This window comes from Lagenorhynchus albirostris, chromosome 11 (assembly GCF_949774975.1).
Source record: "Lagenorhynchus albirostris chromosome 11, mLagAlb1.1, whole genome shotgun sequence".
NCBI classification, from domain to species: Eukaryota; Metazoa; Chordata; class Mammalia; order Artiodactyla; family Delphinidae; genus Lagenorhynchus; species Lagenorhynchus albirostris.
The window spans coordinates 46,565,309-46,578,209 of record NC_083105.1 but is presented as its reverse complement, the minus strand read 5'-3'; the positions used below and the strand labels follow the sequence as shown (position 1 = coordinate 46,578,209).

Here is a 12,901-nt window from a genome sequence, read left to right as displayed (position 1 = left end):
TTCACTTTCCCTTTTCTCTTGTGTAGAGGTCTGTGCCCTCCCTAAATCTTACGCACATGGTGCTAACCAAGAACAAGTATAATCACCACCAATCGTCCAGCCCACAAGCAAAGCAGTTTCATCACTGACCATCCAGTAGTTAAAGTCATTTCATCCATAACTGTCCAAGCAATATAAGAAAGCAATACGAGCTCTCGTTTGTGGAAAATACGCTTGACGGCTCAGCTTCCCACATATTACAAGAAAGTGAAATTCACTTAGTTTTTAGCACTGACTTTATGCTAACTTTTAGCAACTGCCTCAGTACCTGAGTGATCATGTATCTGAAAATGGATTTTAAAAGAGTTCCTGATAACCGAAGAACAAAAATGTTTAATTGGTCATAGGTGATAGTAGGAAAATATTGCAACAACCTTAATAATGTTTGACTGCTTTTCTTTGGGTGTCATCCCTGACAACTGCCGGAAGAGAGGAGATTTTTCAAAACAATATTTGAGCTACATCAATGGGAAGGATGGCATATTCTTTTCTTTTTCAAATAGATTATACATAAAGCTATATTATTGACTGCTATATCAAAGGTACCTACGTGGAGGAAAAGCAGAAAAAAACGAAAAAGTGAAAATTATTTCAATTCTTTTAGAAAACTTGTGTTTTTAAAAAAATTTTTTAATGAAAAGATGAAGTTTCTACTCCTTCGAAGATTCTATGGGCTTTTAATCTGCAGCCAGACTAGAGATCTTAAATTTCTTTTTCAAGTTAGCAGACACTCAAAGAAGTTCAAACCTAAAACACGTGTGTATTTCTAGGAAAATGGAATCTTTCTTATTTCTCTGCCCAGGTCACTTGTCTTACCAAAGAACTTTTGCCCTCCATATTTTGCCCCCAACTTCAATGACTTTTCACAGCCTGGCATTCCTTCCGGCATCATCAGAGATACTCCTCTTCTCCCCCCCTTAGAGACTGCAATCCTACAGGCTGCCTCCAGCCTTTACAGGGGTCTTTTTCAGCTTTATTCCTTTTTCACATTACCGTTTTCTTTTCTGGCTATATTCAGAAGACAATGTGATCTCCTCGTCTGTAAAACTGCAATAATATCTACTCTAAATACTTCCCAGAGCTGTTATGAAGAATAAGATCACATATGTTAAAGCACCTTTGCAAACTTTAATGTGCTGTCCAATTGTCAGTTTGCCTAGTGATAGGTTGCATCCAAATCACACAGTTTGCTCTCTTTCAAATTCATCCATCACATAGGTCCCACTTACCTAACTTCTGCTGCCCATCCTTCTCTTTGTCAAAAACCAAAGAGGTTTTTACATTTTTCTCATAGATTGACCCTCAGATTTGAAACATTCCTTCCCAAATTCACTAAATATCCCTCTGTCCTTTGCAGAAATCTTCTATAAATCCTGTCTTTTTCAAGTTCTCCAAGGTTTCTCACATATTTTTTTTAAACTACATGTTACCAACCTACTATACCTTGACAGTTAATTTTAAAATAGTATTTGATATCCAATACACTGTCTGACTATAATGCAGTATACTGCCTTATAGTAGAGGCAACTGCAACAAAAAGGCAAAATGTGAAGAGGACTAATCAAACAAGGCAATAACAAAATATGCTCATAACACTCTTCAGATGCTTCCAAATTCTGTTATTAACAGTGACCTGCTAATAATAACCCTGGGGATAGGAATTAGAAAAAGAAGGAGCAATTTCTTCAAATACAATTATTTAATTTTTGATCTATCAGAGAGACATATACATTTAGAGTCTTGTGCTTTTTATCTATTTTGATACCAATGTATATGAAGAATTATAGCAATCTGTGAAGGAAAGGACTGGGAGTCAGAGATATTTCTTTCCCAAAGGTATATAACAGCTGGTTCTTTTTTTGGAGAATCTTAAGGCTCACAGCAAAGCTTCCAATTAATTAGTGGGTCCTAAATAACCTATAGGAATGAATATACTACGAAACAAGGAGAGAAAGTTTAAACTCAGGTTTTTACTGATTACATTTTAAAAGCTGATTTACCTTTTAAAAACACTTATATTAATATGAAAAATTAGAGAGATGTGTAATAGATTCAAGGCAGTAAGAAACTGGGAAAAGCTGCCAGATAACATCTCTTCCTAGAGGAGTTTATTTGAAACTACTGTACAAAGTACAAGTAAGATGATTCATTTTATTCTTTGTTCTCATCTTTGTTTGGAATTCCTCAACTTCTTTTGAACCTATTTATCCTGTGTAATGATACTACATTTGCTTTAGAAGTTACTGCATTCCAGGAATTTGGAATCAGCCTCTCTGTAACTTTTCAGGGGACAACCTCTTCTCTTTGCCACTAGGAAACCTTTCCCAGACTGCAGGGGAAGGGTGGGACTGCTTTTGGTTAGACATGAGTGCCTAATGTTAAACCGTTGGTTAAACAGCTGCCTTTTAAACAAATAGTCATAACAATTAATGAATAATTGTTCTAATTTATATATTCATTAATTATGATTTCATGGATGAAAGCATGGCTCTTATCATGTCATGAACATACATGTTGAATGATACAACCGATCATCAGGGGTTCCAGGGTCACATTTTGAGAGCTGTTAGTTTACATCAGGGTTTGAGCTGGGTGCAGAGAAGGTTGGGGGCTGAAGGGAGAGTGGATTGGTAAAGTTGATTGGTTAATTCAAAATCCTCACTCATGACCTAAAACGCCTTTCATGACCTGGCCCCTGCTTACTCCATGCCTCTCTCCTGCTTGCCTCCTATGCTCCAGTGGCCTGGGTCTAATAATTCATTTACTCATTCATTCAGCAAATATTGACTGAGCACCTACCGTGTGCCAGGCCCTGGTTTAGGTTTTGGAGACACCCCCAAGAAGCTGACTCTTTCCTGCCCCAGGGCCTTTGTGCCTGCCATTTCCTTTTCTTGGACCACTCCTGCCCAGGAGGTCTGCTTATCTGTCTTTCTCCCAATCTTTAGGTCTCAGCTTAAACACATCCCCATGGGGCCAGGCCCTTTCTGACCTCACAGGGGAAAAGTGTGCTGTTATCAATCTTCATCTCAGCAACCCATTTATTTAATTCTGAACATTAGTGACACTTGATAATAATCCAGTTATTTATATGTTTGTATACAGTCTGCCTTCCCTAGCCATATGGAGAATTCCTTTAGGGCAGAGTCTTTGTCTGTCTTGCTCTTCTTGCACAGAGTTTGGCATACAGTGGAGTTTCAACAAATATTTGTTGAGTGAGTAGATGAATGAATGAATGATTGAATGAGTGAATCTTTGTAGCTGCTCAATAAATATTATTATCTGAATAAACACTGTAAACAAGTCCTTCTAGACATGTTCCTGCTGGATGCCTCAAATATCATCTTGAAAGGGAGGGAGGGATGGAGCAGAGGAATAAAAGAGGGAAGGGCAAAGGAATAAAAGAGAGGAAGAAGAGAAGATTGATTTTGAAGAGGAAGAGGTGGGAAAAGATGAATGGGAGGGAAGATGAAGGGAGGAAAAGGAGAAAGGGGAAGGAGGTAGTAACCTTTAGGACAGTGGTTCTCAAAAGCTAGTATCAGCATCATCTGAGAACTTGCTAGAAACATAAAATCTAAGGGTCCTACTACAACCTGAGGAATTTGAAATGTTCTGTTGGAGCCAAATAATCTCTGTGTGTGCCTGTGTTTGTATGTGTGTGTGTGCGTGTGTGCCTGTGTATGTGTGTGTGTGTGTGTGTGTGTGTGTGTGTGTATTTAACAAGCCTTCCTGCTCTAGTTGGTGAAAAAGAGCTATCCAAATTCCAAACAAAAGCCTTAGATTGTCAATCCCCTACTCTAAACTCTGATCCAGTTGTCATTTTTTTTCTTTTATTTTTGCGGTATGCAGGCCTCTCACTGTTGTGGCCTCTCCCGTTGCAGAGCACAGGCTCCGGACACGCAGGCTCAGCGGCCATGGCTCACGGGCCCAGCCGCTCCGCGGCATGTGGGATCTTCCCGGACCGGGGCACGAACCCGTGTCCCCTGCATCGGCAGGTGGACTCTCAACCACTGTGCCACCAGGGAAGCCCAACCCCCAGATATTTTTAAAAAGAAGAAAGCCTAGCAATTAGGGAATGTGTCAGTTAAAAACAATTACAAGATGGCAAAATCCTTTTCTCTGTTTCAACCTGAAACTGTTTCAATAGTACATTACAGCAAAAGTGAATACGATTTTTAACCTGCAGCCGGTGTCATGCATTTAAAAAGAGATTTATTAAAATTTAAGGTAAGATAATTTTGATAAGCAATTTTTAAAAAAGGACTGTGACTTTTGTGTTTAGAGATACTGTTTTGGGATATTTATATTTCAAGGAATCTTTCTAGCTTCCTAGGTTGTAACCTTCCTAGGTCATAGCTCTCCTGGAAAATGGAAATCATACAGGCATTTGGGGGTGGTTTAATGAGGGGGCGGATAAAATGAGAAGGTGCATGTTATATTTATAGCACCTCCCTGGCTAAAGGATGATAGTATGCTAGATAGTATGATTATTAGTACTAATAATAGTAGATGAATAACAATAAATCATGGATTCTGAGCACCCAGCAATGCTAGAGAGAATGACAAAGTCCACGGACAAGAATGTCTTTCTGAGAACATCCAAATAATCATAAATTACCATTGCTGTCAATCCCATACTCAAGAGAAATTCCTCAAGAGATCAGCACAGAAGACATTTACCGGCTGTTCTGTCGGCAGTGCCAGGATTTTTTTAAATCCTGGAAGGGAGGGGTGGGAGTGCTGGATGTGTCTCTAACAGCAGCTCCACCATCTCTCCCAGACACATCTCTAAGGTTTCTTGGTATTCTCTTTCTACATCAATTTTTTACCCTCTTCCCTTCCCCCACTTTTTTTTTTTTTTTAAATCTGGAGGAAATGAACTTTGCATAGCTCTTGTCAGAGCTTTGTAACTGTACACAGACGAATGACTTAAAACCAGATGGGACTGTAAACGAATCACTTTTTCAACCTCAAGCACTTCTGCTGCATCTTCATTCCCACTTTTCCGGTGCTACTACCCCACCCTCGGAAATGAGTCGGCCCACACACGAACGGAATCAAGGCGTTAATGCGGCCAGTGGGGCTGCCTGTATGGGCGAGACTGCTATACATTCTGGTTTCAGGAGCAAGGTCATGATTCTCGTGACCATCCAAGCCCTAGGACAGTAAATAAACAAAACATGGCTAACATTGGCTTTAAGGGAAAGGAGAGTAAAAACAAAAGAAATGATCACACATCTCATCTCCCTTAGACAGTGATGATTGGAGGGTAAAGATTCTGTCTTCTTTTTTTCTGTGTATCATGTCGTTAGAACATCATTTCACGTGAATTCACTGGAGCTCGCAAACAGAGGGCTCCCTATTTGACCAGCACATACGCCTTTTCTGGCTTTTATAGTGTGATCTTAATATAGTTTTCTAAAAATGGAATAAGCAGGTAATGTTGAGAAAAACAGGAGATTTTAAAGGGGAAAAATATCTGGATTTTTCACTTTTCATTAAAAAAATTAAAAGGTGGAGGCATGCTGGGCCAGCATTCTGCCCACCTTGTCCACACAGCGCATCTCAGACTCCCCTGACTGTTGAAGCTGAGAGTGATCAAAGTGGAAGATCAAAGGATCTTACCATGTTTTTCAAAAATATAATGATAAAACCATCAGCTAGATTAGAAACCTCTTGATGGAAGGAGTCATGGCTCTTCGTTATCTCTCCCACATGTCCAGGTTGTGGAGACTCAATGTCTGTTCATCTATTGACAGTAAATATTCACAGCTCACCACTAAACAAGGACATGGCTAAGTACTGGGGAATCTTAAAAGCAATTGTATTCTTCAGTTGCTCCAATGCAGACCTGTAACCCTTAGCATCACAGAATCCAATAATACCTAGCACCTAAGCCTTAGGATAGGCTAGTGCCCAAGCAGCCTCTGACTCCATGGAAGACCAAATCCTTCTAGAATAATCCAGAGGTCATTGGATTCAGGCCACCAAGGTCAAAACTCTTAGCAAAGCATCTACTGCGGTATCCTCTCCACAGCTTTGCTGTCCTGGGCTGGAAGTACAGCCTTGCACAAAGAGGAGCAAACAACAAATGTTCACAGACACACAGATGAAGGGCAAGCACCTGGTAAAGCTACACTGGTGGTGTGTGTTCATTGGCCCAGATCTATTAGAGATCCAGATCAGAAGAGCTTTGATGAAAAAACAGGTACCTCCTGTGTACTTTCCAAATAAAAATCACCCTAGTGGTGATCTCATCTGGATTTTTTAGTAGGATTCTGTTGCCAGCTCCCCCAGAGGGTGGGAAGGATGAAAAGGATCTTCCCTTCAAAGACAGCCCCTGGAATTCATAGCATTTCCCCTTTCAGTGACTTTTCACTGTATTTCATAACTGGTTTTCAAAGCTGTTATTCTGTGAGTGGAATGAATACGTGGGCACAACCAATATGTAACTGGGGTAAATTACAGGGATTTAAAGTACTTAGCAATCTTTTCCAGAGTTTATTTATCTTATCTTCATACTTATCATCCAGCTCATTCACCAGTTCTGACCCTTGGATTTACTGCTCTTTCTTGCAAATTCATCATCATTTCTCACGGTGTTTGCTCTCCTCTCCCCCCATCCACCCCCTCTCTCCTCCTGGTCCTTGAAGAAGATGGACAGGTCTTTGTAAGTCTGAGCCACTGGTCTACCCCTAACACAGGAGCATCCCTTGGATTCTACCCTATAAAAGCCCTTAAGCAAAATACTCTTTTTATTTTTTAAACTTTTTTGTTTGGAAATAATTTCAAACTTACAGATAAGTGGTGAAAATTATATGGAGTGCTACGACATATCCTTACCAAGACCCACTCATCTTTTTTCTTTGAGCATTCCCCCACATTTGCTTTATTATCATCTCTTTCTCTCTCTATATGATACTTTTACCTAAACCATTTCAGAGTGGGCTGCATATCTTCTGAATTAAGTTTGTAATCTCAGTAAAGATATCAAATTTAAGAAATGCAAAATTGATACAATGCTTTAATCCACAACCCGTATTTCAGCTTCGCCAGTTGACTCAAGCATGTCCCTTTAGCATTTTTTGTTGTTGTTGTTTTTTGTCTGTTAAGGAGCCCACCCAGGATCCTGTGTTATATTTAGTTGTCAAGTCTCTTAATCTTCCATAATCTGGAACAATTCATCAGCCTTTAAAAATGATTTTTATGACACTGACTTTTTTGAATGATACAGGTTAGTTATTTCTATGGTACGTGTTTTCCTCCATTTGCATTTGTCTGATGTTTCCTGATAATTAGATTCAAGTTATAGATACATCTCCAGCAGAACTGTTCCTCTTCTCTTGTGTTCAATGGTTTTTTCTAACAGGTTGACTATTCAATTATTCTCCAATGGATCATAAACATAATTGCACATTAGAATCAATGGGGAGATTTTTACACTCTGGTGCTGATGTCCTGTGTCAGTAAATTCTGATTCAGTAGGTCTGAGGGAGAATTTTGGAACCTGCATCTTCAAAAAGCTTCCCAGGTGATTCTGATGTACGTAAGACCAGGGCTGAGAGCCACAGACTTCCTATCTCAATTTGTACATCCTGGTTTCTCCTTCGATCTCATTTCCCCTCCTTTGCTATGTTCTCTCCTCTCTGCATCAACCCTCATCTGGGCTTGACCTCATCTGCTGAGAGAAACCCATGTGTCAGAGAAATACTGGCAGGTTAAAGAGCCCATTTCAATGCACATATTCTGTTTGATGGTTGCATTTTATGGGCATATGACTTATATTGTGACAAAATATGAACCCAGTCTTTTGGTGCACAAAATGGAGAGTCAGGCAAATCCCCTATAACTAAAAGAAAATGAAAGAAAAGAAAAATCCTTGAGATTTTAAAGCCAGAGAGGGTCGAGCGAATTGTAAACCATATTATGCTGTTGGCACCTAGTAATCCATATTAGTGGGCCATCTGAGAGAACTGCAGCCCTTTGTCAGAATTAGACTTGAATGATGCTAATTATAAATTAGGGTCTTCAGGAACACATCCCTCCCGCAATATCGTACCTGCTAGAATGGACTTCCTGTACTAGGGGCAGTCTCAGAAAAGTCTGTTTGTCTTTTATCCCATTCACTCTGGACAATCTAAGAACTACCCTTGGTCCTGAGGAATCATTAGGAGATGGTGTGGGGTGCTTTGTTTTGCTACATCTTTGTACTTCTCCTTCTAGGTGTTTGTCTCAGTGAAGGGGAATATTGTCCCATCTTTAGTTCTGGCCACAGAGCGGTGGTGGCAGTGGAGAGACTCCCCTGTGTTTAAGTAGCACGATAAAGGGCTCTGGGGTGGGAGGAGGTGGAGGTGTTTTGCATTTGCCACTGCACTTATTTGGAGACTCACGTTGGTTTGTGATGTCTCTGAGGGCCAACTGGAAGGAAGCACAGAGCCGTTAAACTCAGACCAGCACCACAATGGCTATTCATGAACTGAGGAAATGTGGTCCGTCTCCCGGGCCCAGGCCAGGGCAGGGTGGGGAAGGGAAGAAGGGGGTGTGCCTTCAAACCAGATTGAGGGATGTTGAGTAGAATCAGAACCAGCCAGTAACATTTTTACTGCATGTTCAAGGCTTGATTCCTTTGAAAGCAGTTTCACATAATAACGCTGGTCCATCTGGTTCTTAGAACAACCCTGTGATGCAGGCAGGGTAGGGGTGATGAAACAACAACAGGAAGTTAGTATTGCTTGCGAACATTATTGAGTACTTACCGTGTATAGCCAAGGCACTAAGCACTTTTCTTAATCAGATTTTAATCCTCACAACTGTTTTATGAGGCAGATAGAGTACCTTAATTATCCTTATTTTAGAGAGGAAACAAGTATGACGAGTAACTAGTAGGTGACACCACTTGCATTTACACCAGCTTTCTCTGACGTGAGAGCCCTAGCTCTTTACCGCTTTATCAAACCGCCTCCCCCGAGGTCACATGGCTGACAGGGGATCCAGACTGGACCTCTCTTGAGAGTCCACTGCTCAAATGATAAATGGAGGCTGCTCAGATTTTGATGCTAAACAAAATTCCAAGGCCTGGCTTCCCTCCCTTTGGAGGACACTTCTGCACATTTAACTCTTCCCCTTGTATCTCATGCTCAGGTCCCCAAAAGATTGACTTCCTGCTGCCTCCAGCCCTGACTGTCTCTCCTTGCCCATAGGGAATGGCTAATACATGCAGGGTACATTTCTCACACCTGCCTCTGGCCTGATCTACAACTGGGCTTGTGCACAAGCACACAGGATATCTCTGTGGATGTAGTACGCAGGGATGCCTGGCTGAGGGCGTGCACAGGTGCTGAAATCCAGCTGATGTTCCAATACAGAGTCTCGTGCATTCCCGGTGGAACCATGTGCCTGGAACCCCCTTTTTCTAGAACACAAAAAGCCTAGAGTCTAGCAGCAGTTCTCTATCTCCCCAGGCTCCACTCACCCACCCTGGGCCCCATTCCTTCAATGTTGTACACTCTGCAAAGTCACGGCAGGAGGCTGGAATTAGATACATTAATTTCTGCTACTTGATTATTTAGCTTTTATGTCACCACCCCCTCTTACCCCCTCATGACACATGCACAAAAGTGCCGTCAGTGGTGGGAAACTAAGGCGTTTAGAAGTCCATGGGACAGATATTGTGGGTGAAGGACAAGATTTATCTCGATCAGTGGTTCTGGAATTTAAAAGTACACCTCTGTGTGACTTAGAGGGCTTGTTAAAACACTGATTGCTGGGCCTTACAGCCAGAGTTTCTGATTCAGTTGGTCTAGGGTAGGGTCCAAGTGGTTGCATTTCTAACAATTTCTGAATCTCGGTCCATACTTTGAGAACCACTGAGCTAGATATTTCCTGACTCATACTGTAGACAAGCTTCTTGTTCCACCAACTTTGTCCTTGTAAAGACACACACTGCCACATAATACTGTGATGGTAACAATAATAACAGTAGTAGCTAATGTTAATTAAACACTATTTTTCCAGGCAGTACTGTAGGCACATGATACATATTGATTCATTTAATTCATGTCCAGGTTGAGAGAAGGAGAGTTTTGAAGCCATGTACTGGGTCAGGTTCACAACCTTCCAAACTGGCATAAGACAATGTGACGAAAGAGAAGGAAAAGGAAAAAGGTAGGGAAAATGCTGCTCCAAAGAGAGTCAACTTAGGACAACTTTGCAGTAGCATTAACGAGTGATGCTGGATTCCAAATCATGTCCTTTTGGCATTTACCTTCATTAATAAGAGCTCTGTGCAAGAGAATAAGGTGACTAGATGTGCAGGGGGTGTGTGTGTGTGTGTGTGTGTGTATGTGTACTCTCCTCCTTGCTCTGCTATTCTTTAATCATTTGACCTTGGGTGAGTCCTTGCCTCTTTAAGTTTAAACTAGGCATCTACAAAATCATAATCAATTAATAAATACTACGGTAGATTGTTTAATGACCACAGATTCCTCCCACCCAATACGTATGCCCCTTTTCAATGTGACTTTGCAGCTCTTCCCATCAAGAAGCGGGGTCTGTTTCTCCACCTTATGGTAGAATGTGGCAGAAGTAATGTGTGGTTACAGAGCCTAGGTCTCAACGGGCTTGTAGCTTCCATGTTTCCTCTCTTGCAAAGCTTTCTGAAACCGTCACGTAAAGAAGCTGGTATAGTCGAGTGGAGGATGAGAGGCCAGGTGGAGAACCAAGCCTGCAGCCACCATCAACTGCTAGCCATGCAAGAGAGGCTATTGTGAAACTTCTAGCTCGACGCTGAATGCAACCGCAAGGGTGAGCCCAGGTGAAACCAGCGGAGGAACGCCCTCGCTCCCTGCCCCCGCCAACAAAACCGTGAGAAAAATAAGCTGTCATTGTTTTAAACTACTAAGTTTTGGGGTAGTTTGTTACACAGTGATGGAAAATGCATACAAGTACCCACCTCCCAGAGTATACGAAGGTGCTTAGCATAGTTGCTGGCACACAAATTTTAGCTATTATTTTTATCCCCTAGATTCTCTTCTTTGCAAATGGTGTATAGCATCTCTTCATGTGTCCTTCCTCATAACTCAAAAGAACTCTTGATGGAAGGGAAAACACAAATACATTCCACTTTCTCATGGAAAGTGTATTGTGATATCCCACCCTCCATTCCCAAGCCTATGTTCCAATCCTAACTCATCCTTTGCTTGCGGATCGAGAACACTGCTCACTTCATAAATGTGAGTTAGTAGTAATGACATTGCCTTTCCAAGTAAAAGGTCTTAGTATTTCAGTTCTTTTTCTTTCTTCTCTCGATTTCTCTTTCAGGTCAGGTATGCTAAATGCTACGTAGTGGCTGCATATGTATGGGGACAAAAGGAATGACAGATAATCTAATAGTGTCAGTGATTAAAATAACAAGTAGGAACTAGTGTCTGTTTCTGGATGAAGACTGCATGTCAAAACATGTGTTGGAAATGTTCATCGATATGTGTTCAGTATCTGTATGTGTGAGAATTATTACAGAGCTCTTATACTAAGTCTTTATTCAGTCTTAACAGATTGCTGATCCTATACTCAGTGATTCTATGTGCTTCTGTAACGCCATCTTTATTATTTATTTTTCACATCCCCCACAATGTCTGGCAGATAGTAGGTGCTCAAAAAACAAGTATGGAATGTGTGATTGGATTGAAGTGATAAAATTCCCAAATTTCTTAAAAAATACTAATTTTAGGTGAAAGTTTAAATCACTTCTAACTTTCCATCCTGTCCCATCTCAGCTCTTACACATCCCTCCCTCCCCACTCCCCCACCTCTCATTGGTTTAACTCCTATACTCCGTGAAGCTCAGTTCAGATATTCCCTCCTCCAGAAGACATTAACCTACTGCACACCTACTAAAACCTCCACACTAGTCAGAAACCTCTCTTTTGCATTCCACACAAGCCCGTGTAATCTCCATCTCCCTCAACACCTCAGCAGATGGTGAGTTCCTTCAGGGCAACAACTTGTCATTCATCTTTGTGTCCCAGTAAAAAATAGCAATAACAGCTATTCCTTCTTAAGCGCTTACTAAGGATCAGGTACTGCGGTAAGTGTTTTACAGGCATTGTCTCTCCTGGCCCTCACTACAGCCCTAAGAGCTGGAGGTTCATTTTATAGATGAGGAAACTGAGACCCGGTCACCAGCTAGTAAGAGGCAGTCAGACCTTTGACCTCAAAGCCCGAGTTCTTAACCACTCTGTTCTGACACTAGTTAAGTTGTCAGGAAATATTTGTTGGATGCATGAACATTTTCCAAAGTCACTAGACAGTCATCATTGCTTCCTTCTCCTTTTTCTTTTACACTTTTTTTTTCCTTTTTGGTGGTGGGGGGCAGTTGAAGGGTGATTAAGAGATGAAATGGGGGAAACTAGAAAGGAGAAAAAGGAACTGAATAATTAGCCCCTGAATGAAACTATATATATATATATATATATATATATATATATATATACACACACACACAGTATTAGATAATAGAAACATATTAAATACTAGATACACACAAACTTCGAATACTTAGGCAATATAAAAAAACATGGTTACTCAGCATGACCATCACACCTTGGCAGTAGATGGACATTTGCAGTAGATGTGTCATTTGTTACCCAAGTATTCAACAATTCCACCTACTTCTATATCACTTCAATCAACTCAATACCCTAGCACTCCATCCCATTCTCCCCATTCCATTCCACTCCCCTCTGCTTAATTTCACTCCACTCCATTCCATTCCATTTCACTCTCCAGTTCCACTCCATTTTGCTCCATTCCACTCTACACCTTTCTTTCCCTTTCCTTTCTACACACCTTTAGTAAGCATTAAGCA

The 12,901-nt window shown here is 41.1% G+C and overlaps 1 protein-coding gene across 3 annotated transcripts in view; it reads right to left on the bottom strand.

Annotated features, from left to right (window-relative positions):
- PTPRB (protein tyrosine phosphatase receptor type B) overlaps positions 1-12,901 on the bottom strand; it is a 112,807-nt gene that overhangs the window by 86,601 nt on the left and 13,305 nt on the right. The window lies entirely within an intron of this gene.